Here is a 27632-nt window from a genome sequence, read left to right on the forward strand (position 1 = left end):
CTCCCTCCTTCTTTAATTCTCTGATATCCTTGCAGACAGCAAACATACACACGCTCTCAGCCCACATTTTGCCTGCTGCCAGCCACTCCATCTATCCCAGGACACACATGCCCACATTTTCCTCCATCACCATAGCAGACCTTCCCTGCCCTGTCCTGGAATGAATTCTTCAATTGTGGATGTGATGACAAGAGTAACGCACTTTGGGCCTGAAATGGCACAAAAGCCTTATTCAGTGACATTATGATTTCCCTCTCCAGTGGAAATTTCTTACACAGAGCCTTGCACTTGGCCTCTCTCATGGCTACATTTCATTAGTGGTTGGCAAGAAACCTGCACCATCTACCACAACCAGTATCTTCTCTTATGTCATTTCCAGCTGTGGAATAAAGTGAGCTGAGAAGCTTATAGTTAAAAAACCCGAACAAGTATTTCAGCACATATCCTTTTAGTTCATGGTATGAAACTGGAAACTATCTGTGTTTTTCCCATCTTCATTATCTTCCTCACAGATATTCTGATCTTTTACTACACATTGGTAATTCTGTCCTACTCCACAGTCTCAGCATATTGCATTTGATCATTCTTCCTGCAAGATCCCTACAGAAAATATTAAGTAAAACACACACCAGGACCAATTCACACATCACTAAAATTCCTCTTTCTGCCTTACTTCTTTACATCAAGTCCTCTATCACACTCACCATCCTTTAAATAATTTTAATTGTCTCCCATTTAACTAACAATTTCCTGAAGTGATGCTTATTAAGCACTTCACTGAAGCCCAGACTGAGCAGAAGTATCAGTTACTTATTTTAGTAAACTCAGACTAGACTTTATGACATTTCTGTCTACTAGATCAGAATCTATTTATTTCTTCTAACCCCTTCCAAATGATGTGAGTGAGGTGTGACTAACAGGTCAGCAGCCCTTTTAATAGGCTTTGCTTCTCCTGTTAAAACTGTGGTTGTATTTTGCAATCAGTAATTGCTGTTTCTCTGTCCTCGATGTCATTAGCCACCTTCTCCAAAATCACCCTGGTTGGGAAAGGAAATAGGCATCTTGGACATAACCAGTTACATTTAATCTCAACTTCATCCAGGATTAAGGCAGTCCCACTTTTAGATTAAGGCAGTTCCACTTAGATTTTCTTCTATTATTGTGTAGTTGTCATTTATATTTATTTCTGCAAGATTAAGTCAGCATAGCTTTTTGGTTACTCTCTCTTAGTTGCTACACCTCTAACATGCCCCTTTTTCCTCATCTGCCCTTGATTTCCCTGCTTAGCCAATTTATACATTCCAGGGGGGCTGTTCATTCACAGCCCCTTTCTGCAAGTTCCTTTTCAACTCTGCCTGCCTAGTACATCTCCAGTTTGGTTGAGAACACAAGATAAAAGTAGCATTTATAACTCTGACCTTCAGACATTCTACACCTTCAAGTCCTCAAGTACCTGGGCCCAGCTGACGTGACCAAGTTACCCTTTTATCTGAGTTTAAGCCTTCACACTACTAAATTCAACACAAATACTCTCTAGTGCAATCAAACGGGCCAGAAAAAATTAAAGGATTGCAAAAGACCCTCAAGTCAAAGGTCAACATGACTGCTATTATAAATTACAAGGGAACAGCAATCTTATCTTACTAACGAGCATAAAGCAAGGGTATTAACTCGAGGGTGGGATATATCTACTTACACAGCAGTATCCTGCACTGCTCTAGCACAGCTGCTTTTTTTTTGAGTGCCACAGCACTCTGCTCAGACAGCAAAAACTATTTTCCACAAATCTCCCGTGTAACCTGATGAACTGTTTCCTCTGTTCAGGTAGGGAGGGATGGAGACTGCTGCCTGGGTGTCAAATGGCACAGAATGAGAGGCAGCATTTTGGAAAAAAAGGAGAGAAAAAATGCAAAGATAAACTAACAGAAATAGAGAACGTAGTTGAGAGAGCCTGAAAAGCAGGCTCTCTCGACTGAGAAAGGCTCCCAGCTGGAAAAAAAGGCTTTGACAAGTTTCTCTGTCTTCAGAGGGTCTTTACTAAGGCCTAACTCAGCCTGGAATTTGCTGAGGTACTGTAAAGTACCAGCTGCAACATGAGACCTAGGACAAGGGGAAATGGCTTTAAACTGGAAAAAAGTAGACTTAAATTAGATATTAGGAAGAAATTCTTTACTTTAAGGGTGTTGAGGCACTGGGACAGGTTTGCCCAGAGAAGCTGTGGCTGCCCCATCCCTGAAAGTGTCCAAGGCCACACCGGATGGGGCTTGGAGCAACCTGGGATAGTGGAAGGTGTCCCTGCCCATGGCAGGGGATGGGACTGGACCAGCTTTAAGGTCACTTCCAACCCAAACTATTCTGTAATTCTGTGATTCAAGCTGGAGTTTAGTAAGAGGTCTCATATGAGCTCATCAAGACTGTGAAACTTTTAGTAAGGTTGTATGTACAGCTTTAAGTGATCCATGTCACAAAACAAATGTTAATTTTGTGACTAAAAGACAATACTGTCACCTCAAGAGTTGCTTCAGTAATTTCTTAGCTGTGCAACAAGAAAATAAAATCTGAATTTACAGACATGGAGGAAAGTGCAGTGTTTGTCATGGTTTATGGATGGAAAGTCCTCCGCATATCTTGTGTTCAGCCACCTGCTTTCAGCAAATTATAGTACAACATACGTGTACCCACACAGATCTAACTGCTCCCAGGTTAGCAGCCATAAAACATCACCCAGTGACATCTCTGAAGACATCTAAGCACACAGTGCATTAAAATAAATCCGAACAATAGGCTCAAATCATATAAAAAAATCTCAACAAGCCTCCCATTCTTCGTTTTCTGTACATGGCAGACAGCTCCCGTTCCCTTTATGCATATATATAATCTTATTCTGAGCAAAGCCTTTTATTCTACCGAAAATGGTGTTAATGTTTCTGTTAATATTTCTGTTAGCATTTCTTTACATGAGTGGCCATAGAGCTGAAAAGCTGTCAGAAAAACCTGAACACTTACCACAGACCTAGCTGAACAGATTAACAATAAACCTTTTCCTTAGAACAAAATGCATTTTTCCTACTAAAAAATGTCTTAAATTTGTTGCCACTCACATAAAAAAAGTAAGATACCATACTGATTTAATCAACTGAGACGTTCACAGGATAATATTTACACTTCAAATTTTCTGAAAGCTGAACTTTCTAGGAGATAAAACAGAGTTAGTCCTTTACCATGGGCATTGTCATACAGAAGTAGACCAGCAACATGTTTACACAAAAAAGTGAAGTCAACCCGAGTCCCTTTGGTGTGAAATGGTCATTATGTGAAAAGTTAGAGCAAGTGATGCAGATGGCTGTAGGCAGAATGGGAGCAAGATTAGACAGATGGGAAACCATGGCACTGGACAAATACTGAGCATAAAAAGGGTTGAAGCCACTTCCCCTCCCCCAGCTCGGAATGAGTGCATTCAGGATATTTTTATCCAACTATTTATTGTGCTCTTTTGCTCCATCTGCCGGCTCTGCAGCAGCAGGCAATGCATTCCACACCTATTATAATAACAATACCAAATAAAAAAGGAAGACAAAAACATGAGTGAAAAAATATTTACCAGGGTCAATCTCACAAACTTTTATCCACATATTGTTCTTTGCATTTATAGATAGATGTCTAGTTGTCTTGTCTTTTACTTAAATGAGTTACTCCAGTTTTGTGGGGCATTTTCCCTGCCAAATACTATAAGCCTAAAATGTCTTTTGTCATTTATACTGTTAAGCAGCAAAAAAATGTTATTCTGAGTATGAAGAGTTTTCAAATTCCTTTATTTCTCGATGGTATAATGAAAACAAGAAGTGGAAAGGATTTTCTTAAACTTAAAATCATAGTAAATCTGTACATCTGTCTAATCTACAAATAGATTATCCATATATAGATTTACATGGACACAGGTGCTTATTTAGTAAATCAAATTCTATTAAGGAAAAGGGTCTTTCCAGGGTATTTTTATTACACCCCTGAAGGGAATTGTATTTCACCATAGAATCAAAAGCTGGGACTGAGTGGGAAGTCAAGGGGTCCTTAGTACATCTACCATGTAGAGTAACACCCAAGTCACCCCTCTGAAAAACATATAGAGCTCCTAAAGCAACTTATTCCAGGTAATCGAACTCCAGGCATGGAAACAAATTTGCTGAACAGCATAATAATGTGAAAGCTAGAGCTGAACAGTGTTCCACACTCCCAGGGGGACACCACCTAAACATGTAGAGTGTTTTTAGGTGGCTGAGAACAGGGAACTCTTGGGCTTGCAGCAAACCACAAGTATCCCACTAGCACCTGAAAGGACCAGCCTGCAGCCCTGGTGAGCAGAGGTCACCTCTGTCCTACCCTCCTGCCACCTGCAGCTTGTGGCCCAGGTGTCAGCAGGTTAAGATGCACTGTGGAAATGTGCACATCACTTAAATGCCATTTGTTCTGGTGGAAAGGAAGGCATAAATTAATTGCCACGCTGATAATTTTTTGCCTGCTCAAAGTTAAGCACATGCATAGCTATAGTAAGTAGGGGATTACTACTTTTTATTTAACTATTGCTCTATTTATTTAACTATCTGGCAGTTTGATTTTTCACTTGTCGAAAGCACATTTAAGTGTGACTAGATAAAAGTGTGGTGGGGATTGGAAATTCTTGTGAATGAGAGGCAGAGAAAAAATATTCCAATAATGCTGAAATTTTCTTGCTTTTATAATATAAAGAAAAAAATAGGAGATAGAACAGAGACAGAATATAAAATCCATTTTGCAGCCGAACCTTACTGAGGTAGTAGTAATTTTTATGATATCAAGCTCAGTATTATTCCAAAGTTAGTTCTCCTTACAATTCAGGGCTTGTGGAATAAATGCTTGCTCTGCCCAGAAATTCTTCCCTTAGTACCTATCCCTTGCAGAGGCAAGAAGCCAAACTAGTCATTACCTTGGTTTGACATGATACTGCCATTCATAACATTTCAATGTTCAAATATAGCTAAAAGTTTAAGTTTCTGCTTTTTTATTCAGATCATATTAGTTGATGCTTTTCTCAGTAGTGGGGGAATGTCTCACATCCTCTGATAGAGTAGTTCAAGATGCAGAAGCTGCCAAACAACATATAAAGAACAGTAATGACGTTTTCTGGAAAGTGAAAACAAACATTCAGTATTTCAAATTACACTCTTAGATGATTGCAGAACTCAAATCTCAAAGCATATGCAGACTGTATAAGGTATCACATATCTACCTCTATGGTAGCTAAGTAATAACAGGGAACATAAATCTAAAAAAATATGAATTGTGTATCTCTTGTCAGTTTAGTGTGATTTCTAAAGAGACAAAAGCCTCTTGAATTCTACTTTTTAAAGCTATTACTGAGGAAAATACTATCCGACCCCAACAATTTTTTTGCCTTTTATGTTTTTATGATGTGCCTAATTTTACACTTTGACAGCTCCCACATTATTCATCTAAGGTCACACAAGAACACTGCCAACAGAACAATGTTCCAGAGGAACACTGAATAACTGTACTGAATAACAGTCAAAGTGGAGTTCTTTAGCAAGATAACAGAGCACAGATGTAGCAGCACAACAGCAGAATTCACCTCTTCCTGGTACCTGTTGTGTAAGGAACAAAATGGGCTCCATCCAGAGCAGCATTCCCACAGCACCTCCTTGTGCAGCTGCAGGTGTTCCCAAATCCAACTGTAAATTAAATAATGAGTGGTGGGGAGGGAGTGGGGGTTTGTTTTGATCTGTCCTTTACAGTCAGGGTAGCAGAGGGTCAGTGCTACCCACCAGAGCCCAGCAATTCTGCAGAGGGAGAGGGCAGGGAATGAGCAAAGGGTGACCAAGACCAACTTTAAGAAAGTATATAGGGAATCACAGAAAAGCTTGGAAAAGGCCTCCAAGATCATCAGGTCCACCTGTTAGTATTGCCAAAGCCACCACTAAGCCATGTCCCCAGGTGCCACATCTACATGTCCTTTAAGTATCTCCAGGGATGACTCCACCACTGCCCTGGGCAGCCTATTCCAATGCATGAGAGACAACTCTTTCCATGTAGGAATTTTCCCTAATATCCAATCCAAACCACCCCTGGTGATACTTGAGGACATTTCCTCTTGTCCTGTCACTTGGGAGAAGAGCCCAACCAGGCTGCCCCTCCTGTTAGGGAGTTGTAGAGAGCAGTAAGGTCCCACCTGAGCCCCCTTTTCTCAGGCTGAGCCCCCCAGCTCCATCAGACTCATGGTCCAGACCCTTCCCCAACCCTCTCTGGACCTGCTGCAGCACCTCAATGTCTTTTCTTCTCATGCAGGGCCCAAAACTGAACACAGAGATGTAAAAGTTAAATTCCAGTCCTCATTAAGATCTTTCATGTCTGTCTTCTGTTCCTCAGTTTCTCATGTGGCAAAAAAACCGCTCACAAAACTTTTTATAAAATACTACATATACGCTGCTTACTAATTATTCAATACTTCTATTTATGCACATCCCTAAAATCCTTCTCTAGAATTTCAGCTGATGGTATTATAGATGTCTGGCTTTGAGAAGTCAGCGAGACAGCAATTAGCTACAGGCTTAAATGAAGAGCAATGCGTATGGATTCTATATTAATTAGAAACAACTCATCTCTACAAGTAAGGATTTTTTTCCTCTTCCCTGCAAATATTCATGCACTCATTTAAAACCCAAGTGCAACTGTGTAATACAGCCAGCTTAAACAATACAGTTGAATGCTTGGTTAGAATGCAAAACAATATGAAATTAATGTCTGCAGTACTGAAATCTAACACACATTTCAGGGGAAGTGCAGTAACCCCATGAAGCACAACTCCTTCTCCTGGGCCTCAGTACTAATTGCTTGTGGACTTTGCAAGATGTTAGAAACAGCAGAAAATCATAAAGTCTTTTCTCAGTGGAAATCATGAGAAAAATATTGTTTCTTCTGACCAACAACATAAATGCTTTTAAACATGCGAAGTTGTCAAAAGACTTTCTAAGCAACTCAGAAGAAATCACTTCAGACAGGATTACTACTTTATATGTATATCCAGAGCCCTGCAGGCGTACTAGAGTCAGATTTGTTAATTCTGCACTAGTCTGCTTTGACTTTACCACGGGGCTTTTGAAATGTTAAAAAAAGGAAGAGGTTGAAAACATGAAGCTTAAAGGGAACTCATATTGCTTTATACTGTAAATATCCTCTATCAGGAACTCATGAAGCTTGATGTCCTTTCAATTTTATTTGGCCATGATCAATCTGAACATTTTTTCTCCTTTTTTTTTTAATCCACTTCCATTTGTACAACAGCTCAGTGTAGAAGACTGCCCCAAAACAATGGAAAATCACTGTACACCACCTAGGACCCCGCACATTATTGCACATGAGCCCAAAGCTGTTCTTAGGAAGAGCATCCAGTACTGATGTGTTGCATTTAGAAAATCCAACACTTTACTTATTGATGAAAATTAGCAGTGCCAGTGTCCCCAGTGAAACCCTGCATTACCCACTGCAAAAGCCCTTTTTCTCTGTGTCTCTAATGTCTGGACTATGGGAGGAAAGTCATCACCTGCAGAGCCAAGGTATTGCATGAGTCAAGGTTGGATTCATCATTTATGTTGGAATTATTCCCTCCCTGCCTTGGCTCCTGACCTTTCCCATCCTCCAGACACAGCTGCCACAACATGGATGTCATTTTTTAGAGCAAACGTGGTCTAAAATTCTTTTGTCCCAGATACAACACAACTAATCCTTATCTGGCCTAACACACACAAAATACTCATCTTTTCAAATGTTCAGAGCACAGGACTAACTGGCAGCCTTGAAGGACTCATCACCTAATGCTCTCAGCTAAGGACAGGCCCTTCCTTGCCTGACCAAACTCAGGACTTGTAACACCTCACTCCTGAGAGCAGGCACCTGCTTTTCAAGATTGGGATAATTCCTAGAAAATAACAGTGACACCATGGATTTACTTGTATCACGAGGTGCATGAGGTGTTATGTTCTTCCTTTTCCAGTCTGAATATGAATGAGAAATTTTAGATTATCACAATGATCTCAATGAGTCAATGAACAAGGAATAAAATTAGGCATTATCATGATGATTTAAATCAGTCAGTATTAGTTTTATCAATCTTTTTCCATTTATTTACAAATGGCCATCTCTGCGTCTTTGAAGGAAACAGACCTCACAGCCTGTCACCAAAAGTCCTCAGATGCATCCATCCATAAAGACAGCTCAGGTTTATCCATATATCCAGTATATTTATCCATGTGCAAAGGATATGACCAAAGAGCATTACTCACACACGTAACTAACACATGAAGTAAGTCAAGGAAAATAAACTTCTGGAAGGTAAGTTACTTTGCTAGCTTTTATAGGAGAGAGGAAGCAATCCTGGGAAGGTACTAAGGGAAGTTTTCTCAAGTCTAGCTGCAAAGCTGAAGGCTGTGAATCTCATCTTGCAAAACTGGCACAAAACCTCTCCTTCAGTGCTGGGCCATTCGGTGCAGGAACGCCATCACTTTCTTAAAAGTGTCTCAGTATCCTTAGAAACAAAGTCTGTATTTCTCGAAAGTGACTCCTACTTGGGCCTGGAAGGGGTGATAATCCATCCTCTGAAAAATCAGATACTTTCATGTTCTCACACAAACATAAAAGGTACTGAAATTTTCCAGCTAATTTTGAAAGTGTTGGCCCAGAGGTACACTCTGGAGCTCTGAATACACTGTTCTCTTCCCAGCTTAAAACACTGTTTAATTGAGTTAATAAGTAGTCTACCTCTCAAATTGCTGTAAAGGAAAATGTACTTTTCTGTACTTTTCAGGATTTTCAGGTTCTCTAATGAACAGCATTTTAACAAAGTATTTTCACACCCTAATGCTTTCTCCCTTGATTTCACTACACATCAGACATCCCACTGTTCCAGTCCACCCAACAATACACCTGTTGTTCCCAGTACAACCGTTGGCGTGACTAACAAAGCCCTGCTGTTCACATTTCAGTTTAAAATGCCACATTCTGTATATCTTGAAATAGTTTGTTCTGATTTCAGAAGAAAAATACGTTATTTAGGACATATGCAATAAGGAATCAGCACAGCACTGCGCTCAAAAAACAATGTTCATATTCTCGCTATGTAAAAAGATGTGCACTTAAAAAAAAAACTGCAATCTAGGAAGTCCAAAAGAAAACAAACTTCAAAACCTTAACTTTAGCAAAACCCATTTGGTTTTCCTACAATAATCCATATCCAACAAAATACACTCATACACCATCTATGCAAATGAGAACCTCGCCTGGGCAATGAAGCTGAAACAACACCTAAACACACAAAGATGAGGCAGGCAGTGATTTAAACATCATCAGCAGAGCAAGGAGGGAGATAAATTAACGCCCCCCCCACCCCCCTTTGAAAACTGAGCTCATTATGAAACCTCAGTTAGAGAACAACTTGACTGCAGCCAACCTGACCATATCTCAAACCTTCTGTGTAAGCATAAGTGGGAAAGATAAATCCTGGTACATGTAGAATAATACCCTGATTATTTATTAAAATGTGCTTCTCCCTATACAAATGTGTTAGCTCCATATTAGGTTCTTTCCTATTAGGTAAAACTAATTTATTTGGTATAAGGCAAATGGAGAAAAAAACGAGACCATTTTAAAATTGCCTAAGGTCACTTCATGGGCAAAACAATGTATTTAAACTGCAGAGATGACAACATGCTTAATATGACTACACAGAAATTGCTTCCTTGATGACAATACATTAAAATCCTCATTGAATATTCATAGAATTTTTGACAAGATTGAGTGACACGTAATCCCAGCCCCAGCAAGCAGTGAGTTGATAGTCTCCCTGCACAAGGATGGATGCCACACCAGCCAGGTCATCTTTGTTCCTCCCAGGGCCAGGAACGGCTGCACAAAACATCCCTGCTCCCAGTTTTTTAATATCTCGTCAGGCTGACACAAATGGAAGAAAAGGAAATCAAATGTACAAAGCTCCTCTGTGTATCGGATGCCAGAGTGAGGAAGAGCCTTTATCACAATGGTACAATAAGTGAGTGGAAGAGCTGCAATTTCCTTATAGCAACAGAAAATTAGAGAAATAGCAAAGAAAAATCCTCTGAGTGACTTTCACTTACTAAGTTACGACCTCTGCATGATAAATAGGTAAGCAGAGTTAAAATGATGTGAAATATGTCAATTCAGAATGCATTAGGATGCCATTAACAGACAGTAGCTTAGACATCAGGAAAATATTAAGATGGATAGATCACTTAGCAACAATAGGACAAAGGGGGTTTTAATAAAGGCAGTGCAAGACAATGCCAGACTAATGCCACACTAATGCCACCAATGATCCAGAGCGCCTTTTTTTTTGTCAGATGTGCACCAATGTGATAAAAACCAATTGTCATCAAGACAACAAGGGTAGACTGTTGAAAAACAGTCGAGCTAAAGCCCTGGTTATTAATGAAGAAAAAAAATTTACTGATAAATTCTGCACCAGCAATGCAAAGGGATTAATACCATATTTCAGTACAATGAAACTGTTCCACAATTTCCTAACTGCAAAAGTGATACACAATGCACTGCTTCTGCCAACACTCCCATGTCAGGCAGAATCTATGACAACTTCATCTGATACAGTTTTTGGATGACCCCAGGCCATAGAGAAGAGCACTTGTTTGGGAAACTGTATTGCTCCTCTTAGGGGCACTGGGACCTGAAAGAAGTTTACTAAAGAAAATAAATCTCACGGAACTCTCATGGGTTAAATGATATGCTTCTAACTGGTTTTTAAGCCTGGAAAACAAATGAAATTCTAAAATACTTGCAGAAATACCAGCCTGGCATGGGGGACAGTAAGGAAGACATAGATTTATAAGAATGCACAGTAACAAAAATGAAAAATAAAACTCAGAGAATTAATTTTCTCCTGTTTACTTGTAAGCCCTAGGCTGACATCTTTGCAACAGCTCCAGCCACACAGTTGCACCTGGTACACAGAAAACTCTCATTTTTTTGTCATTCCAGACCATTTACCTTTGATTTTTACACTGCTGGCTATCCACATGAGCTGCTCATGAAAGCATCTTATCTACACTCAAAAAGGAGGGTGTCTGTACAAATCCAGAGATACCAGTGTGCCCAGCAATGCCCCTTAAAGCCATCACTTCCACCAAGTGCAGGGACTTGACACAGAACGGTTCAGAGAATGCTCTTGGCTCTGCCTTTAGTCTGCCAGCCCCTTCCACTGTCGGTCAGCCTGATGATGTGAGTATGTATGTGAGTGATGTTTCAGGATATTACAATTCCTCCACAGTGAACACTTCAAAAAGCCCCAATAAACACCAATCAAAACAAAAAAGAACAATTCTTTCTGCTTGGGAAATTTTAACGATCAGTGGAAATAAAAAAATCAGTTGTGACACAGGAGATGTTGTGACACAGGAAACATTGTGAGGCCAAAGCTCTGCCATGTTTGAACAGGCAAAAACATCAGCAAAATTAACGGGGACAAACGTTTTTGGACATGGAGCCACACAGCACAGCTGTCTGCAGCTGCAGCACCAGAGCCTGCCACACAGCCCCGTGGAGCAGGGCATCAGGATGGAGAGAGGATGGAGTCTCAGGAGCCACAACCCCTCTGATACATCCACTCCTTGTTTACAATGATACTGTTTTCAGTAAGTTGAAAATTCTTTTTAAGTGAAGAAAATAAATCATTTGCCAAACTCTCAGCTACAAGTGACAGGCAGAGCCCAAGTACAGCAGCTTCTCCTTTTTTTTTTACCCCACTTACATGACAGCTGTAAGTGCAGACACCTGATAGCACAGATAATGACAGCAACATGCTGCTCTAAGCCATGTACCTTTCACAGACAAGCTGCTGCTTTCATTTGCTACAATCCTGCTCAATGCTTCACACAGCTGCAAACAAATAATAGCACTTTTTAGGGAAATAACTCCACGATAAAGGTAAGGAAGGGACTTCCGTGCTGCTACAGACCACAGAGCTTCTGCCTCTGTTGTGAATTTTCTCTTAATAATTCACCTCTCACAGTCCAGTCTCAATTCCCACAGAGAGAATCCCCTAAAGAGGGGCATGAATTGCACCCCAGCTGGGCTGCTGTGGGTCACAGTGGGGGGCAAGAGAGTTTTGCCATCAGCGTCTTCCATTTCTCACATACTTGAAAGTAGAAACAGGTTCACTGGCTTAGTAGAACACCAGATTTTATCATAAATCAGTGGTTTATCATAAAAAAGTGGTTTGAGTTGGAAGGCACCTTTCCTGGTTCCAACTCCCTGCCACGGCTGGGACACCTTCCACTACCCCTGGTTGTTCCAAGCCCCATCCAGCCTGGCCTTGGACACTTCCAGGGATGGAGCCGCCACCGCTTCTCTGGGCACCCTGTGCTACGGCCTCAGCACCCTCACAGGACAGAATTCCCTCCCAATATCCCATCTAAACCTACCTCTGTAGGTATTCTGTGTTTTTGCAGAAGCTGGCATAGAACAGGCTGCAACTTTGCAACTGCTTTGATGAAAACTATTTTTTTTTTTTTAGTAATTGAAAATTTGCCTTTTAGAATCAACTGTGGTACCTAATATTGGTTTGGTTTCAGTGTCCTTCATCCTGCTGGGAGCAGAGGAAGAGAATGCTCTTAATACACTACCCTGTGCTCCTACTCCAGAGGATGATCCCAGGACTGTGGTTTCTCCTGCAGTGAAAGCTGGAGTTCCCACCATCATCCATCCAACTCCTTCTGAAAAGTTAGAGCAAAATCAGCCCAATTGCTTTTAAAATTAATTTTCACTCACCCCAGATAAAATCAGAGAATGGAGATGAAAATGCAATGTTGCAACTGGAAGTGCCTGCAAAATTAGAGTGGCTCAACAAAAAAAACCCCTGAACCACCAACACTTGGCCTGTTTCTCAGAATTTGCTAAAAAAGGACGATTGCTGAGAATTTTAAACAATTGGCCAGATTACACTTACAAGTTCAAAATTGCTTTTGCCTGGTGTCTCACAATGCTTTGAACAAAAAGCCCCTGCAGCACAAGGGAGCCTTTGCCCCGTCCTTCCTTGGTTAAATCACACTGGGTTTGTTTCACACTTCATACAAGCTTTTTTTTCCCTTCTAACTTTCATTTCCCCTTTTTTTAATGTAGACAGTGCTGAAGATTAAAGTGTATTCAGGAAAGAGGTGTTTAGAGTTGGAAATAAACACGGGGAAATTTTGCAACAGCAGAGGAAATGAAAAATTTCTAGTCACAAGTATTTCAGTGCAGCCTAATGCTGATGGCTCTGCAGCAGTATTGTAAAAATTACTCATACATCCAATGTGCATTTGTACACTCTGAATCACCTTTACAGAATAAATAGGATAAATGGGGAAAAAAAAATTTAAGTTTATAATTGGCATGCTTCCAAAAAGCAATACATGAAATGTATAGTCCACCTGGCTATAAAAGTGGACTTTTACACCAAGATTACCCCATCTGGTTTAATATAGGCTATGTTTTCAGCAATGCTTTTTTGCATTCACTCAATTTTAACCCTCTGTGTTGATTAACTCCATCTCGTTTCATACACACTGTATTTTCAGCAATATTTTTTTCATTCACTAAAATTTCACCCACTATATCTACTTGTATACAAACACTAACTAGTCATGGTAATGTAGCATTAGATGTCACAAGTGTTTACCTGCTTCACGCTTCAACCTTAACTGAGCACTGACATTTATTTTCTGCATTTGATAAATATACTGGTTTACTTCGCTCCCCATGTTTGTTCTTTCTACAAGTGAAAGCATTTCCCCAGGAATCCCTGAAGCCAGTGTTAACATCTGTGAAAAACCTGACTCTCCTTTAGCAGGTTATCTGGCAATTTTCCTCAGAAAATGTTCCTTTCCCCACTTGTGAGTACTTCACTGATTCCTTCCATTCTCCAATCATGTTATTCAGGTACCAGGAATTCAGGGAACTTCTGAGGGTGCTCACAATGTCTGCAAGCCTGAGGGTCTTCCCTAGAAGAGCACATTTGGGAAAACAGTCTTGCAAGTCCAAACTATTTTAGAGACTCCAACCAAGAATGTGAACAAGAATCTCAATTTGTACAACCACAGAGAGGGCACAGCCAAGGGGGCTCTGGAATCGCCTCTTCCCAGGGAAGCTGATCACTGCCTCACAGGCTGCTGGCACACTACATTGTCAAAAAGGCTTTTCTATCAAAAACTTTCAGGAATAACATCACAGAAAATCAAAACCCACTCCAAAAGCACATAAATCCCCATTTAGCACCACCCGCTTGCAGGCACTGATGCTGAACTACACAAAGTCTCCAGGTATATTTTAGAAAGCCCAAATTAACTTGATTCAGTAGCTGCAGGAGCTTTACATTATTTATCCAGCTGCAAGGCCACTTGGATGATTTGTTTTTCTTAAATATGTGAATACTTTGTACCACTATTTGTTAACTGTTTGATAAAATAACATAATGCAGGAGGTGTTGAACTATTGGCATATCTATGAATCTGTCACCTCATCCTTTACACAAAGCTTTCTCTTTGGTTCTGGCCACCAAATAGAAAATAAGCAGATCTTGACAGATAACTCACTCAGTAGCTACCTGTGGCACAAAAGCTATACAGTTCCAGCAAGGCAAAAAGGCTGATATGAGCTTTCACAGTCCAGCAGCTGCATTATTACTAACACATTATTAATCAGCAATTATTGATTTGCCTGTTCCATTTTAGCTGGAGCCTAAAGAAGCTAACAGAGAGCACAGCTGATGGGAAGGGTCTGGGCTCTGCTTTGTGTTTTGCTATCTTTGAAAAAAATTCTTAAATATTTCCTTAACTGAGGATTCAAAGCTCCAAACCTTTAAACATTCACTACACAAACCAGTGAATTTTATGTGACTGAAAATAAAAACAAAGATGGATTTTAAAATTAAAACTCTAGAAAAAAGAGGAGCATAAAACCATAAAAACATGACTTCCAAATATTGCAGTGTGAGTTTAAAGTGCTCAGGTCACAGGAAATCAGTGGCCAGGGTCCACCTCAAGAAAGTAGAAAGCAATCAATGAAAAAAACCCAACATTTCACACAGGAGAAAGGACTGGTATGCATCACTTTCCTTCCAGGATCTCCAGTCAGGACCATGACAAGAGCAGCTCTCTAAATATGCCAGAACATCCTCACTGCAGCACTTGATGTCTGGCTGACACTTTTTTAAAGCTTCACATTCAGAAAATGACCCTTATTTTGGAAGAGCACACAACTTGCATGGATCCATAAAGAGCAGTCAGGGATTAATTCATAACACATACACGTGTGCCCGAAACATCCAAGTAATTTCTCAGATTTTTATGTGGAGTCTTTTGCTTCTGGAGCTTCCCTTCAACTGTCCCTGCAGCAGGAAAATTTTATGCCAGTAAGATTCACCCCCAGGCTCTTCTCACACAACTGGAATTTGTAGATGCATGTTGAAGTTCCCTGAATAGCACAGAGATATGGCTATCACCTACAAATGCCATTATATCACTTGATAGCATTCACACATTCGTTAGAGAAAACCAAGTTAGCATAGACAATTAACAAAAACACTTAGAAAGCAAGAAAGAGAAATCAGTGGGTTTTGTCTAAGTTTTCTTGAGCAGCAGAAAGAAGCAATGCATCTCCAAAATAAAAAAATTAGATATCTTGGCTGCCACAGATAGTAAGACACAAGCAGGTAGGAACAATTACAACCTGCTGACCTGTGTGTGTGAAACACTGAGGTGTAAAAACAACTGAATCTTGGCTTTGTAAGTCATGGATGGAGAAAGTATAAGTACTTCCACCCTTTCTACAGGATTACATCAAATTTTTCAATCATCAGTTAAATGCATCATTCAACATCCCTATTTTAGTGTTTTCTGAGACATCATGATCTCTGCAAGTATCTACATCTCTCATTTAAAATTACTTTCCAAGCAGCAGAAGAAATTGAAGTAAAATGAATGAATTTAAATTCATTACCAATTAAATGTAATTTAATTCATGATTCTTTCAACTTTCTCGTGAGAACTGGGAGCTGCAGGAGGGATGTATACCTGACTGATGGGGCTTGATTTACTGCTGCTGCCCCCCCAGGTAATCACATACAGCTATATATAGCTATCAGAAACCTCTTGGCCAAGAAAAAAAGATGTTTACAAAAACAGATTTTAAGAACAACATCTGCGTAAGAACGGAGCATGTGTTTCTAAAAAGGTAACAACATGCTGGCTTTTAGGAAGGTAATTAAACCCCTGAAGTTAGCATCCAGGATGGTTAATCAGAGAGGCTCCAGCTCACATGACAGGGATGGAAACCTAAATAAAAGGCAAGAAGCAGCTAATAAACCAGATGAGATCCTGATTAGCCAGATTTCAGAGGTTGTAAGTGTCAAAAATGCTAATTATAGGTTTATAAAATACTTGTACCTGATTTCCACCTCTGTGAGCAAGCCAATGAGCCAGTCAAGGTCCTGGTTTAACCAGGGCACAAGATAAGGAGGCGTGTCTGACCTACAGTCCTGAGCCGGGAGGGTCCCGTAAACAGGGAGAAATCCACAGCCTCAGCATCCCACTGGCTCCTGCATTTTCCTGGCTTCCCACAGCACTTCTGCACAGGTTATTCCTCCTTGTTTCTGCTGGGGAATGTGCAACAGCTTTTACCAGCATCGCCCTCTGCCGTGCCTCCAAGCAGGCACCATCCAGGTGCTGAGAAATGTGTCGTCATCCCGAGTTTAACTTTGAGTTTGCATTTGGAAGTACCAATTTAATACTCTTTTTTTTTCCAAAAATTAATTTTAAAAATTTCTTCCCGGTCAGCAAAGAAAAACTATATTTGTGCTGACCCAAATTCCTGAGGAGTTACCTATAATAATATATAATATAGCATAATGCCTAAATTAGCTACAACACACAGAACTGGCAAGCACCTGTGGGAGAACAGGAATTCCCAAGTAATTGTCAGATACAACCAGTGGAAAAGGTGCCAGCACTCCACAAGAAAGGAGAATCCCAGCAGATGAAGCTTTGCCCAGCCTAACTCAGCTGTGGAGCCTCAGAGGAGCACAGGGGTCTCATGGCAGTAAGAGGTGCAAGGACAGCTGTGGAAAATCTGTTCTTCTTCATCCTCCCTGCATCCTTCTGAGCATCTTAATTCTTCTACCAGCAAGAGCTGTGGTGAGTGAAGAGGGTGGTTGACATGAAATAGATTATTGTCCAGGGATTCAGAAAGAAAGCAGTAGGTATGAGTATGAGGAATCTGGTCAGGAATTAAATTTTACAAAGAGCAATATCAGATATAAGAAGGTAACATGTGTGAAATTCATATTTGAAGATTATGAAGATTCAAAAAAGTCTTAAACATGAGAGTTCTCCTCCTTTACTAACATTTTTAAATTGCTTTTTTTAAGCAAAGAAACCCCTCCCCTAGCCCACCTTTATTCAAGGTCCAGAAGCAGAGATTCCACATGAGCGTATGTTAGTTATAAAACAAGTTTTCCTAAAATTCACAAAAGAAAAGTAGTACTGCAACTGGTCTCTTATAAAATACAAGAAAATATAAAAATGTTTTCAGCATCTGGAACTGCTCCACTCAGCCCCTTGGGGCTGCTCAGATATTCTGCTGCTATCGACTCCCCACTCAGGTCTAGTATTTCAGCAGAAAAAACAATGAAGTTGGGAAAACTTGCCAATATTAACTATAAACTCTGGAAAACGAAAAGCAGGTTTTTCTTTTCATCCAAGCTGTTACTCTTTTCAATTAGATGACTAATTGTATGACTATTCCTTTAAATTAGGTGACTTGGAACAAGAGCACTTTTAACCATGAAAAAAAAATCTCTTGATAGAGAGGTAACTCGGGTAACTGCACTTCCCACTTTTAAAATTTGGTATGACACAATTTCATCATACTCTACAGGTGACTAAATTAAAAACATTGATTAATTGAAGTTTATCTTCCCCATCAAGCTACAACCAGAGCAGCAATTCAGCTCCAGAGTAGTGTTCTACTGGTAACAAGCCATGCTCTGGGGGGCAGAATAATTTGTTTCCTATACTAAACTGGCTGTATTTATATATATGTATATATTAAATGGTTATATATACTCATATATATTTATTTTTATATGTATGTGTGCACTTATGTGCATATATAAAATATATGTGTGTATAAAAGCTCAGTACCTTTTTCTTTTGCCCCTGGTGCTCATTTCACAGGACCAGCTGCCCTGCTGATGTTAACAGCATTGTAGCATCATAAATCAAGAAAGAATGTGTCCTCCCCTCGGTCTGTGGGCCACACTTGGGGACGTGTAAGAGCAGTGCCAGGGCAGCAGGAGCTGTGTGAGCCACCCAAGAAGCTGGGTTAGTGCAGACACAGCTCCTTCAGACTCAGAGCTGCCCCTGCAAGGGCCGAGCCATTTGAGCTGTTAATTTAAAACCAGCTTGGTGTGTTTGTGGGAGCTGTGAATACCCAATAAAAATACCACGTGGAGATGCCCAGGGACGCTCCTGCGCTGCTGCCAGCACCAGTTACCTGGCAAGGTGTTTTCTTGTGCTGTGGAGATCTCCTGCTAGATAAGTAAAACTCTGGTCTGCACCGAGACTTTCTGCAAACTTCAGCTGCATCTGGGCTTGCCTGGCCACAAAAGGTGGGGTCCCCATCAGCCAGACGAATTTATTACTCTGTAACTCACAGTTCAGGTTTTCAGCTGAGATGGCTGGCAGAAAATTCAGGCAAAATTGCAAGTAAAAACTTCTGATTTTCTAACTGGAGAGATCCAGAGCCTTGTTAAAACAAATTTCATAGAACATAGGTTCTATGAAATCTAGAATTCATAAACATACCCCTGCCATTTGTAAAATTCTACAGTAACTACCTGTAAAAAAAACTCATCTGTAATATGGAAAGGAGCATGGTTGACAAAGGACTTGCAATGTCTTGGGCTGATTCAAGAGTCTCCTTCCTTAACAAAGGTTACTTTTACTTAACAGTGTTCTACAGAACAAGAAGGCATTTGGAAGTCTCTCACTTAGAATTCAATGGCAGGAATTGGTGTTATAGAAACACATTTCTATTACCAGACATTTAATTTTAAACCCTTGCATTCATGAAGTATTTACTGCCACAGCACACAAGACATAAGTGCACTTTTCCAAATATAATCCCCCATCTGATCTACAATTCATTTTTTATAAACTCTGTAAGTGCTGTTGTAATGCTGTTCAACAACCTTATTTTCAAATTGAATCAAACTCTGTACTACCATCCAGAAATAGTTTTGTGATCTGGCTGGATGATTTCTCTCTCTGTGTAAAGAGGTGTATATAAAACATAAAAGATTTTCTGGACAAAATTTGGGTTTATGAAAAGTCTTTGTTTCCCTGTTCGCATCCCCTGGATGAGGCCATTAGAAATGTCTCTACCAATATTCTGTGACAAAGCTAAAAACCTCCAGTTTCTCTTGCTGAACCTCTTCCCTGAAAGTGCTAATGGGTAACAAAGCAGAGACTAATTGAAATTGATTTTTGCTGAAGCAATTTTTACATCTACGAATTTTTCTAGGAAGAAAACAAAGAAATCACTGGCAAACAGCGCTTGAGCAGCAGTCAGGGATGGCTGGGAAACCACAGACAGGAGAAGGAAAAAATGGGTTTATGTTTTGAACAAATTATCGTTTCCTAAAGAGAAACAAGCTGGAAATCAATAGCATTAAATCAAACAGTGGCAACCAGTCCAAAATGTTTTCCAGGCTAAGGTGGTCTAAGTGTCACTGATGTGGGACCCTTTCAAGTAATGTAATTTTTCCTAATATCTTCCAACTTCCCCTGGCACAACTTGAGGCCATTTCCTCTTGCACCATCACTTGTTACTTGGGAAAAGAGTCCAACCTTGCAGCTACAAACAAAATTAGAAAATTGATGGGGTTTAAGTAAGTTCCACTAATAAATTATTATCTGCTCACTCATTAAATAATACTGTAAAATAGTATTTGTTAGCACTCTAGGGAATGACAAAGTCCAAACAGGCGTTGCTTCCAGGCATTGCTGCCACATCAAGAGTGGAAGCAACGCTTGGAAAGGGTAATATCTGCACATCAGCTACAAGGGGTGATGGAAAATACACTCAAAAGGATGCCCAAATAGTTCATGCCTACAGCTGATCCTTATTCAGCAGTCTAAGTCACATTTAATCACACTGAATCACCTGTGTTAAAAAATACACAGTTTCCCTGTGTGGCTGCTGTGCTTTTTATTAACACAACTGAAGTCTCTTGTACTGGGGATCCAGTTCAGAGCAGCTCTGCGTGTTGTACAGGCTGAAGCTTTGTAGTGTAACTCCACAGCTGGCTCCCTCCTGAAAATGTCCCCACTCCCTGCACTGCCTCATTCTCCTTGCAACTACAAGGAAATAATGGCATTTAAAGAAAGAGAGAGAAAATCAAGTGCCTGAGTGCCTGCAGGAGTATTTTTGGTTGGCATTTAGCTGCTGCTGGCTCCCGATGCCCACAGAGAGTGACAAGTGTAACTTTAAAATCATAAGAGAACAAACACAAAATCTTTTCCTGGCAAGCTGTCAAAAAAACCAAACACTACTGTACTGCACAGTAGAGTTTTATTCTGGGTGGGCCCTGGATACAAGCACAGAAAAACTGAACAGTATCAATTTCAAAAAGAGCTAAGAGAATCACAACTTCATTTAATAGAAAAGAGCTGTGAGAAGAAAAGGAAAAATGCCTCCTGACTGCTCAGAATTTCTTTCTAATAATTGGGAATTTTTACAGCAACATAATCTAAAACCAGTAATAACCCCCATATAGCCAGGTTTGATAGTGCTACAGAAAAAGGTCCTATCTTTTGAATATTTAGGTTACTAGCATGGATTCAGCTATTGAATGGAAATTAGGTCTAAGACCAACAAACACCACTGGAAGTTAGCACCATCCACCCAGGGCTGGGTGAGTTTTTAAAAATCTCCTCTGTGACCAAATGGTCAATTACTGTCTCAGAAACTATAATATTAAACCCATTTTAATGAGGAGATTCTATACCATTAACAAAAAATTAAGGTCCTGCCACAACACAGCTCAGAGTGAGCTATGCAGTGAACGCAAACCAAGTTTCATTTCTCTCTTAAGGGGATGCATTTTTCCACTCATGTGTGTTTTTAAAATATTAAAAATATAAAATATGAAAGACAGATCCTTAGTGTAAAATTAACAGTCACTACATAACCAGTTTGTTTAAAGAATTTAGACAGCTCAAGTTTGTGCAGGCAATGTATGTTTTCAATGAAAAGAAAGTACCAAATATTAATTAAATCAGAAGATGAATTAACTTCAAACTTCTCTAGCCAAGTCCTGCTTCAGCTGGGATAAAACCAAGGAGGCACTAACAAAAAGTACTACACATCCAACTAAGAAACCAGGGGGTTTGTTGAGTTCCAAATGAATTAACAAAAGAAAGCATAAAATGGTTTTGTGTATTTTCCTTTTGCAGGGAAGTTGAGGTTTTGGTAACTTAGGTCAACTACACCTTTTAAAAAACCTCCAAAGAACGAAGTTATATTGTGCTTCCAGAAGTCCCTGTCCTGTGAAGATGTAAAGCTCACACAGGTAAAACCAAAGTCATGAGCACACCTGCCCTGTGCCAAAACCCATCTAGTGATGGAGCTGAAACACCTGCACAGCCAGGCTGTCACAGGGCAGGACAGTGAGCAGGGTCCAGCACCTCTGGGCAGCTCCACATGGACACCAGTGCCTGCACAGGAAACAACAGACACAACTGGTTATGGATCCACAGCCCATGACTTCCCACCCTTACTCATTAATTACAGCTACACAGCCTGTATTTAATTACCTTTTACGAGCAGGAGGCTCAATTAGATGAGTAAGGATGCTTTACAATAACGCTCCATTTATGCAGATTCTGTTATTATAAATCAGAAAATTAAAAACGGAGATAGTGCTTATGACTCTTGATTAAGGCTTTGTACCAAGAGACAGCCATTCCTGCTCAATCTCATCCCCAGGCAGATCAGGTCCAGCACTCTCCTCAATCCTGTGTGGGTCAATACCAATCCAGCAGAATGCCAGTGACCACTTGTTGGAGTCAGAGGCACAGAAAGCATGCCCTTATCTCTGATACCTGTCTCTAACATCCAAGAAAATACTGAATTTCATATCACACAGTGAAAACAACTCTTAAAGTTAAATAGAAAAACTGGGAGTGTAAGTGTGTAAATTAGAAAGTTTCTTAAGTCACTGGGTGAAAAAGTTGAAGTTTGGAGTTTAAACTGGTTTAGAGAACAGAAAACAACAAGATGGGAGGATTCAGGGTATTGTCTCTTGTCCTTCTTTCTTCTTCTTCTTCTTCTTCTTCTAGAGGTTTTTGGGTAGTAGTAGGTGATTGGATAGAGAATGCCACAATGGGTGATGGGTCACTGAGTCACTAAGAAAAATAATTTACTTGCCATTTGTTAATTGGGTAAATAGAAATATAAAAGACCTTGAAGAAGATCTTTGTTAGCCATTTTGCACCTTTCTATCTTAGTGCACATAGCTCCTTGTACTCTGTAAATATGTAATATAGATAAAAGAAGAATAAACAACCAAGTCCAAACAAGAGAAAACTGCCTCTCTCTCATCAGTCTCAGTCCAAGGGGAAAAGAACCCAACCACAAATGTCCTATCAAGACAGCCACTGGCCCCACAGGCATCGGCATCCAGATGGAAGAGCAAGTTCTGTGACATGTGAACACTGCAGATCCCACTGACAGGAACAACCAGTCCATCCTCTGCTGGGAAGTTGCCACTGTGGCCCAAACCCAAGCCTACAGAAGACAGGGCTTGCTTGCTCTCCTCAGTGCTGCCACCCAGCAACATCCAGGAATCTCAGGTTCAATCTCTTCTTCAGCCATACAACAAAGAAACAAGATACTGAAATATGGAGAAATCTCAGGGAAATTCTGGTTTCTTCCTTCACGTGCATCAAGTTTAATGGTTTTAAAAAATACATATTTTTCTGTATTTTACATGTAATGCTTTTAAGGTCTGCCTGAATTCAGATTTTTTTTTGATCCAAGCTTTGACAGTCGTTTGGAGCATGTCTACCATGGCGCCACTACCAAGCAGACTCTTTCTAATCTAAGTTTAAGAAAATAAAGCACTTTTTTTTTCTAAGCAGAAAAACAAAGGAACTTAATATTTACCATATGATGGTATCAAATGAAGAGAGGGGAAAAAAACCCCTGACTATGCATTGATTCCCTTTCTGGAAAATTAGGCAAGGAGCATGGGACATTTTAGGAGAGAGGAAAACAAGTCTTTCCCCAAAAGGCAATAACTGGGATGTACACGGGGTCAGGGTTACACAACCCCGGCAAGCCGTGATTGATTTTCCCTCCAGCCAGGGAGGGCTGAGCGTCCCAGAATGCCTCCATCCCCTTCTCCAGCTCACCTTCTCCAGCCAAAGCCTCAGGGAACAGCAGGAACGATGAATGGTGCTACTGTTTGAGTTTTAATTGGTGAGAAAAACCTTATTCCCATTATTTTTTTTCTTTCGGTTTTCAGTTACAAGCACCACCAGCAAGTGAAAAAACATAACAAAAAAAAAAACCCAACAAAACCCGCAACAACCTGATGACTTGACATTCTTTAAAAGAGCTTTAGTTAAAAGTAAGGCACCGAAACCAGTGCTGTGATACAGAGCATATTTCCTCATTCAAGCACCGGGCTTAAATGGGCGTTTTGCAGTTCTGAACTGGACCTGCAGATTACTCCTGAAAAAATATTATATCAGAAAAGCTTTGGTAATTTGATTTTGAATTTTCAAGTAAGCCTGTTTTCCTCCCCGCTACAAAGAGAGCATCCACATCTGAAAGAAGTTATTTTCCACCCACGTAGGGATTCCACCCGTAATAAAAGGTCACTTATTACCCCACTTTGTGAATACAAAAGAAACCTCCAGCTGAATGGGGTCTCCACCGAGGGGAACAGATGGGCCAAGCGTGTAACACAGCACTGCTGTATTGACTGGTGATGGAACCGAAATCGCATCGCCATGGCAACCCCTGCGCTGCCTCCTCCCTCAAGACAACAAGAAATAGCTCACGAGAGGTATTTTAGGAAACCCATAAGAAGAGAAAAACTGTGTTTCTTCCTTTCCAGTTATTTAAAATGTACCTACAAAAGGTGCTTTCAAGAAATGGGTGGATGGCATTTGATTCCACAAAGTGAAAAATCTTAGCCTGAGCTGTAGAGACTTGCAGTAAATGCTGGGTCCTGATCAGCCTTCTAAAATGTTAACTCCAAACTTTATAGCCCTTCCACTGAAAATCTTTATGCTGATTTTCTGGTGTATCTACTTGGGGGTTTTATTTTCCTAATAACAGAATGAGAGCTGTCTGAAGCAAGGTCTAATGAAATCCAGGCTGTTTCTTCTGTGCAAAAGACCAGAGGTTACACCTACCTGCAATGCTCACATGGTTTTTGGTATTGCTATTGCATTTAATAAATGCAATACAAATGCTGAGAACCACTTTTGCTTTGCAAAAATCCCTTTATAAGACTGCATTAAAAAAAAAAAAAAAAAAGCAACAAGACCAAACTCCCCAGTGTGAGGGAGGGAATGGAAAGTGGGTGGGTGCCAGTGAACTCCTGACTTCTTTCAAGCAGGATATCCCCAAGCTTTCAAACAATAATAAACACTTCATTCTCCAAATACAGTTCTCTGAAGTACTTGTTTCCATCCAATTGAAATTAATTGGGGTTTAATTTTCAGGAGAAGATTCCATCTCTAATTTCAGACTTGGTTACAGTAATAGACATCAGAGACATTAAAACTGTGAGATATCATTTACAAAAGGACAGATCTCCAAATGTAAACTGCTTATTAAGTGGTCCTAGTGAAACTCCTGCACAAAGCTTATGAAATTAATAAACATATTTGATTTTCTTATCATTACCTCAAAACACCAAGAACATAACCCAAAGCAGTTCCAGCTGTTTCATGTATACTTGAATGATTTTGGAAACTTTCATTTCTGATGCACCCCTGAAGGGCCCCACTTGGATTATAAATGTTTTTGTTTTGGTTGGCAGAAGCCCCTGTACAATCTTTGATTTAATATCAGCTTTAAAGCAATAATAAAAATAATAATCTCACTCACATGCCAAACCACCCATGCTGCCGTGGACCCCAGGGGAGGGACTGGCTGTGGGAATTCTGCTCATCTGTTCCCATTGTGGTTTTTTTACTCTGCAAATTTGAAGATGCTGCAAAGGAGATTTCCTTGCTCCAGCATCTGGGCAGCTGAATTCAGTAGCTTTCCACAAGTAAGTAATCCCAGCACTGGCACAGTAGGTTGTGTGCAGCTGCTGCAGTTCAGTGTAAAAGACAAGCCAAGCTACATGTGACTTCTGAATATTAAAGATTTTTTGGGGAATAATCATGAACCTTCCCGAAGTTAGGTACAGCAGGCAGCAAAAGCAATATAAATGCCTTGGCTGCTCACTTTTTTAATTGTTAAATTCTGAAACTCAGTGGGGTTTTATCCTCACATCTACAAATTGGCAGTATTTAAAATCCAAGTGATTTTTGTAGGCTTTTCCTTGCTTCTTTTTTCTTAAGGCATTATGGTTCTCCTTCAAAACGTCCAAAAATGGCAGAAAATCTCCCTGCGGCCCTTTTCTCCTGCTTCCCACTGCACAGCTCACTCACTCTCTTTCACCTTTCTTGTTTCTTATTTACAACATACACTTCAGCTCAAAGCATTTCCACTCCTTCCCACGCAGAACCCACTGGATGATGCTCCTCCACCGAGAGCTCCTCTGCAGGGAGCTGCAGGTGACAGGACCTTTACTTTCTACTGCTAAAAATCACACGGTTCCATCCCCAAACTCCTGCACACTCATCCCATTTTCTCTAGGCTGTGTTAGTCATCCTGTCCACACCTCTCTGCACTGATAAACTGAGGGATTACTCTTGGGGTTAAACAGTATCACCTCCTATCTAGCTTAAATTTGCCTGATTTATGATACCTTGGACAATTATTTGTTTTCATCTTGGATTAGGCAAGTATCTCCTGTCTCAAATGGCATGGTCTTTAAATCATCCTTGTGCAGCTTCTCCAAAATTTTCCCCGCCTGACGGAGGGACCCAGCTCTCAGTTCCCCTGGAGCAGCAATTCCCCGCGCTTGAAATGGGAATGATACCTCATTTTGGCCATGGCTCTGCAAAGGCAGCTCTGGAAGTCCATGTTCACCTACAGAGCTGACTCACCACTGCAAGTTTGACATGCAGCTTTTGATTTTCTGCATCTGACTTCATCCTCCAATTTATTAAATCATATATTAAAATAACCCCATAAAACCAGGTGATCCAGAGCTATCTGTGCCTGTGACTTCCTGTCTTCAGTAATCTCCATCTTTGTCTCAACAACAAACATCAGTGATGTCTTTACAATTTTTTTTCCACATCATGGATAAAAATGTCAGCAACGATTAAGACAAAAAATTCTCTACAGGACTCTGGTACAAACTGCCCATTTTTAGTCTGCTTCATCTTTAGTGTTCATTTTGCATCACTCTGGTTTTCTACTTAATATGTTGTACCAAACCAAATGTCATAGAGAAACCTAGATTAAATCAACACTATCACCCTCATTAAAAATAATCCCACAAAAAGATCCTGAAGTTTAACAATTTATATACTATAAATCTGTGCAGACAACTTAATTTTCTACAGTTTCAACCCACACTGTGTTTTCTAAAAACATAGCAAGCAAACTATGACTAGAGGCAAAAAGAAGTTGTAATCAGCAGAAAGTAATTTACACCACACCAAAACTTTACAACCTTTTGAAGCTAAACCTGAGTTAAACTGGGCACCACTGAAACCAGGTGTCTTGAGTTGCAGCATCATTTCAAGAACATCTACCTCAATCACTAAGGCCCCTGATGAACCATTCACATTCCTGTCACTGCAAACAGGAGCAAGATTCCTCATCTTCAAAAAATTATATTTTCAAAAAAGATATTTTCCTATCTTTATTCCTCAGATTCCACCTTACTAACTGAAAATTTAAAAAATGGGTTTGACTCCATGGAGGAAGAGAAAGAAACAATAATATTCCCAGAGCTGTGGTGACATAAAGAGATTGGTACAATAGGAAACTCATTTTGTCACTATTTTGCACTGTGTAAATAGGAAACATAATTAATAAGGACAAGCATGTTAATTTTGGTTCCTTTCAAAACCTGCAGGCGAGGGGAGGAAGAGGGGGAATGACAATATTTGGCAATAGCAAGAAGAACAGTTGCAAATGAGACGTTTTTCATCTCTCTTAACCAGCTTTAGTAACAACTCAGAATAAAAATAAACTTATAAACACTTTCAAACCCTTTAGAGTGCTCCATTTAAATAGCATGTTTAATCTAAGTCATATGTACCATTACAACAATGTCTTTTTGCCCTCAATATGAATTAAGACTATTAAATATGTATGTGAAATACTAGCCCACGCTGGATTGTCTCCAGAACTAAATTCTC

General features: G+C 40.1%; 1 protein-coding gene across 4 annotated transcripts in view; it reads right to left on the reverse strand.

Moving 5' to 3' along the window:
- The window catches only part of CTBP1 (C-terminal binding protein 1), a 150059-nt gene that overhangs the window by 100531 nt on the left and 21896 nt on the right, over positions 1–27632 (reverse strand). The gene's annotated exons all lie outside the window — the stretch shown is intronic.

This window comes from Cyanistes caeruleus, chromosome 5, assembly GCF_971803275.1.
Source record: "Cyanistes caeruleus chromosome 5, bCyaCae1.hap1.1, whole genome shotgun sequence".
Taxonomy (NCBI): domain Eukaryota; kingdom Metazoa; phylum Chordata; class Aves; order Passeriformes; family Paridae; genus Cyanistes; species Cyanistes caeruleus.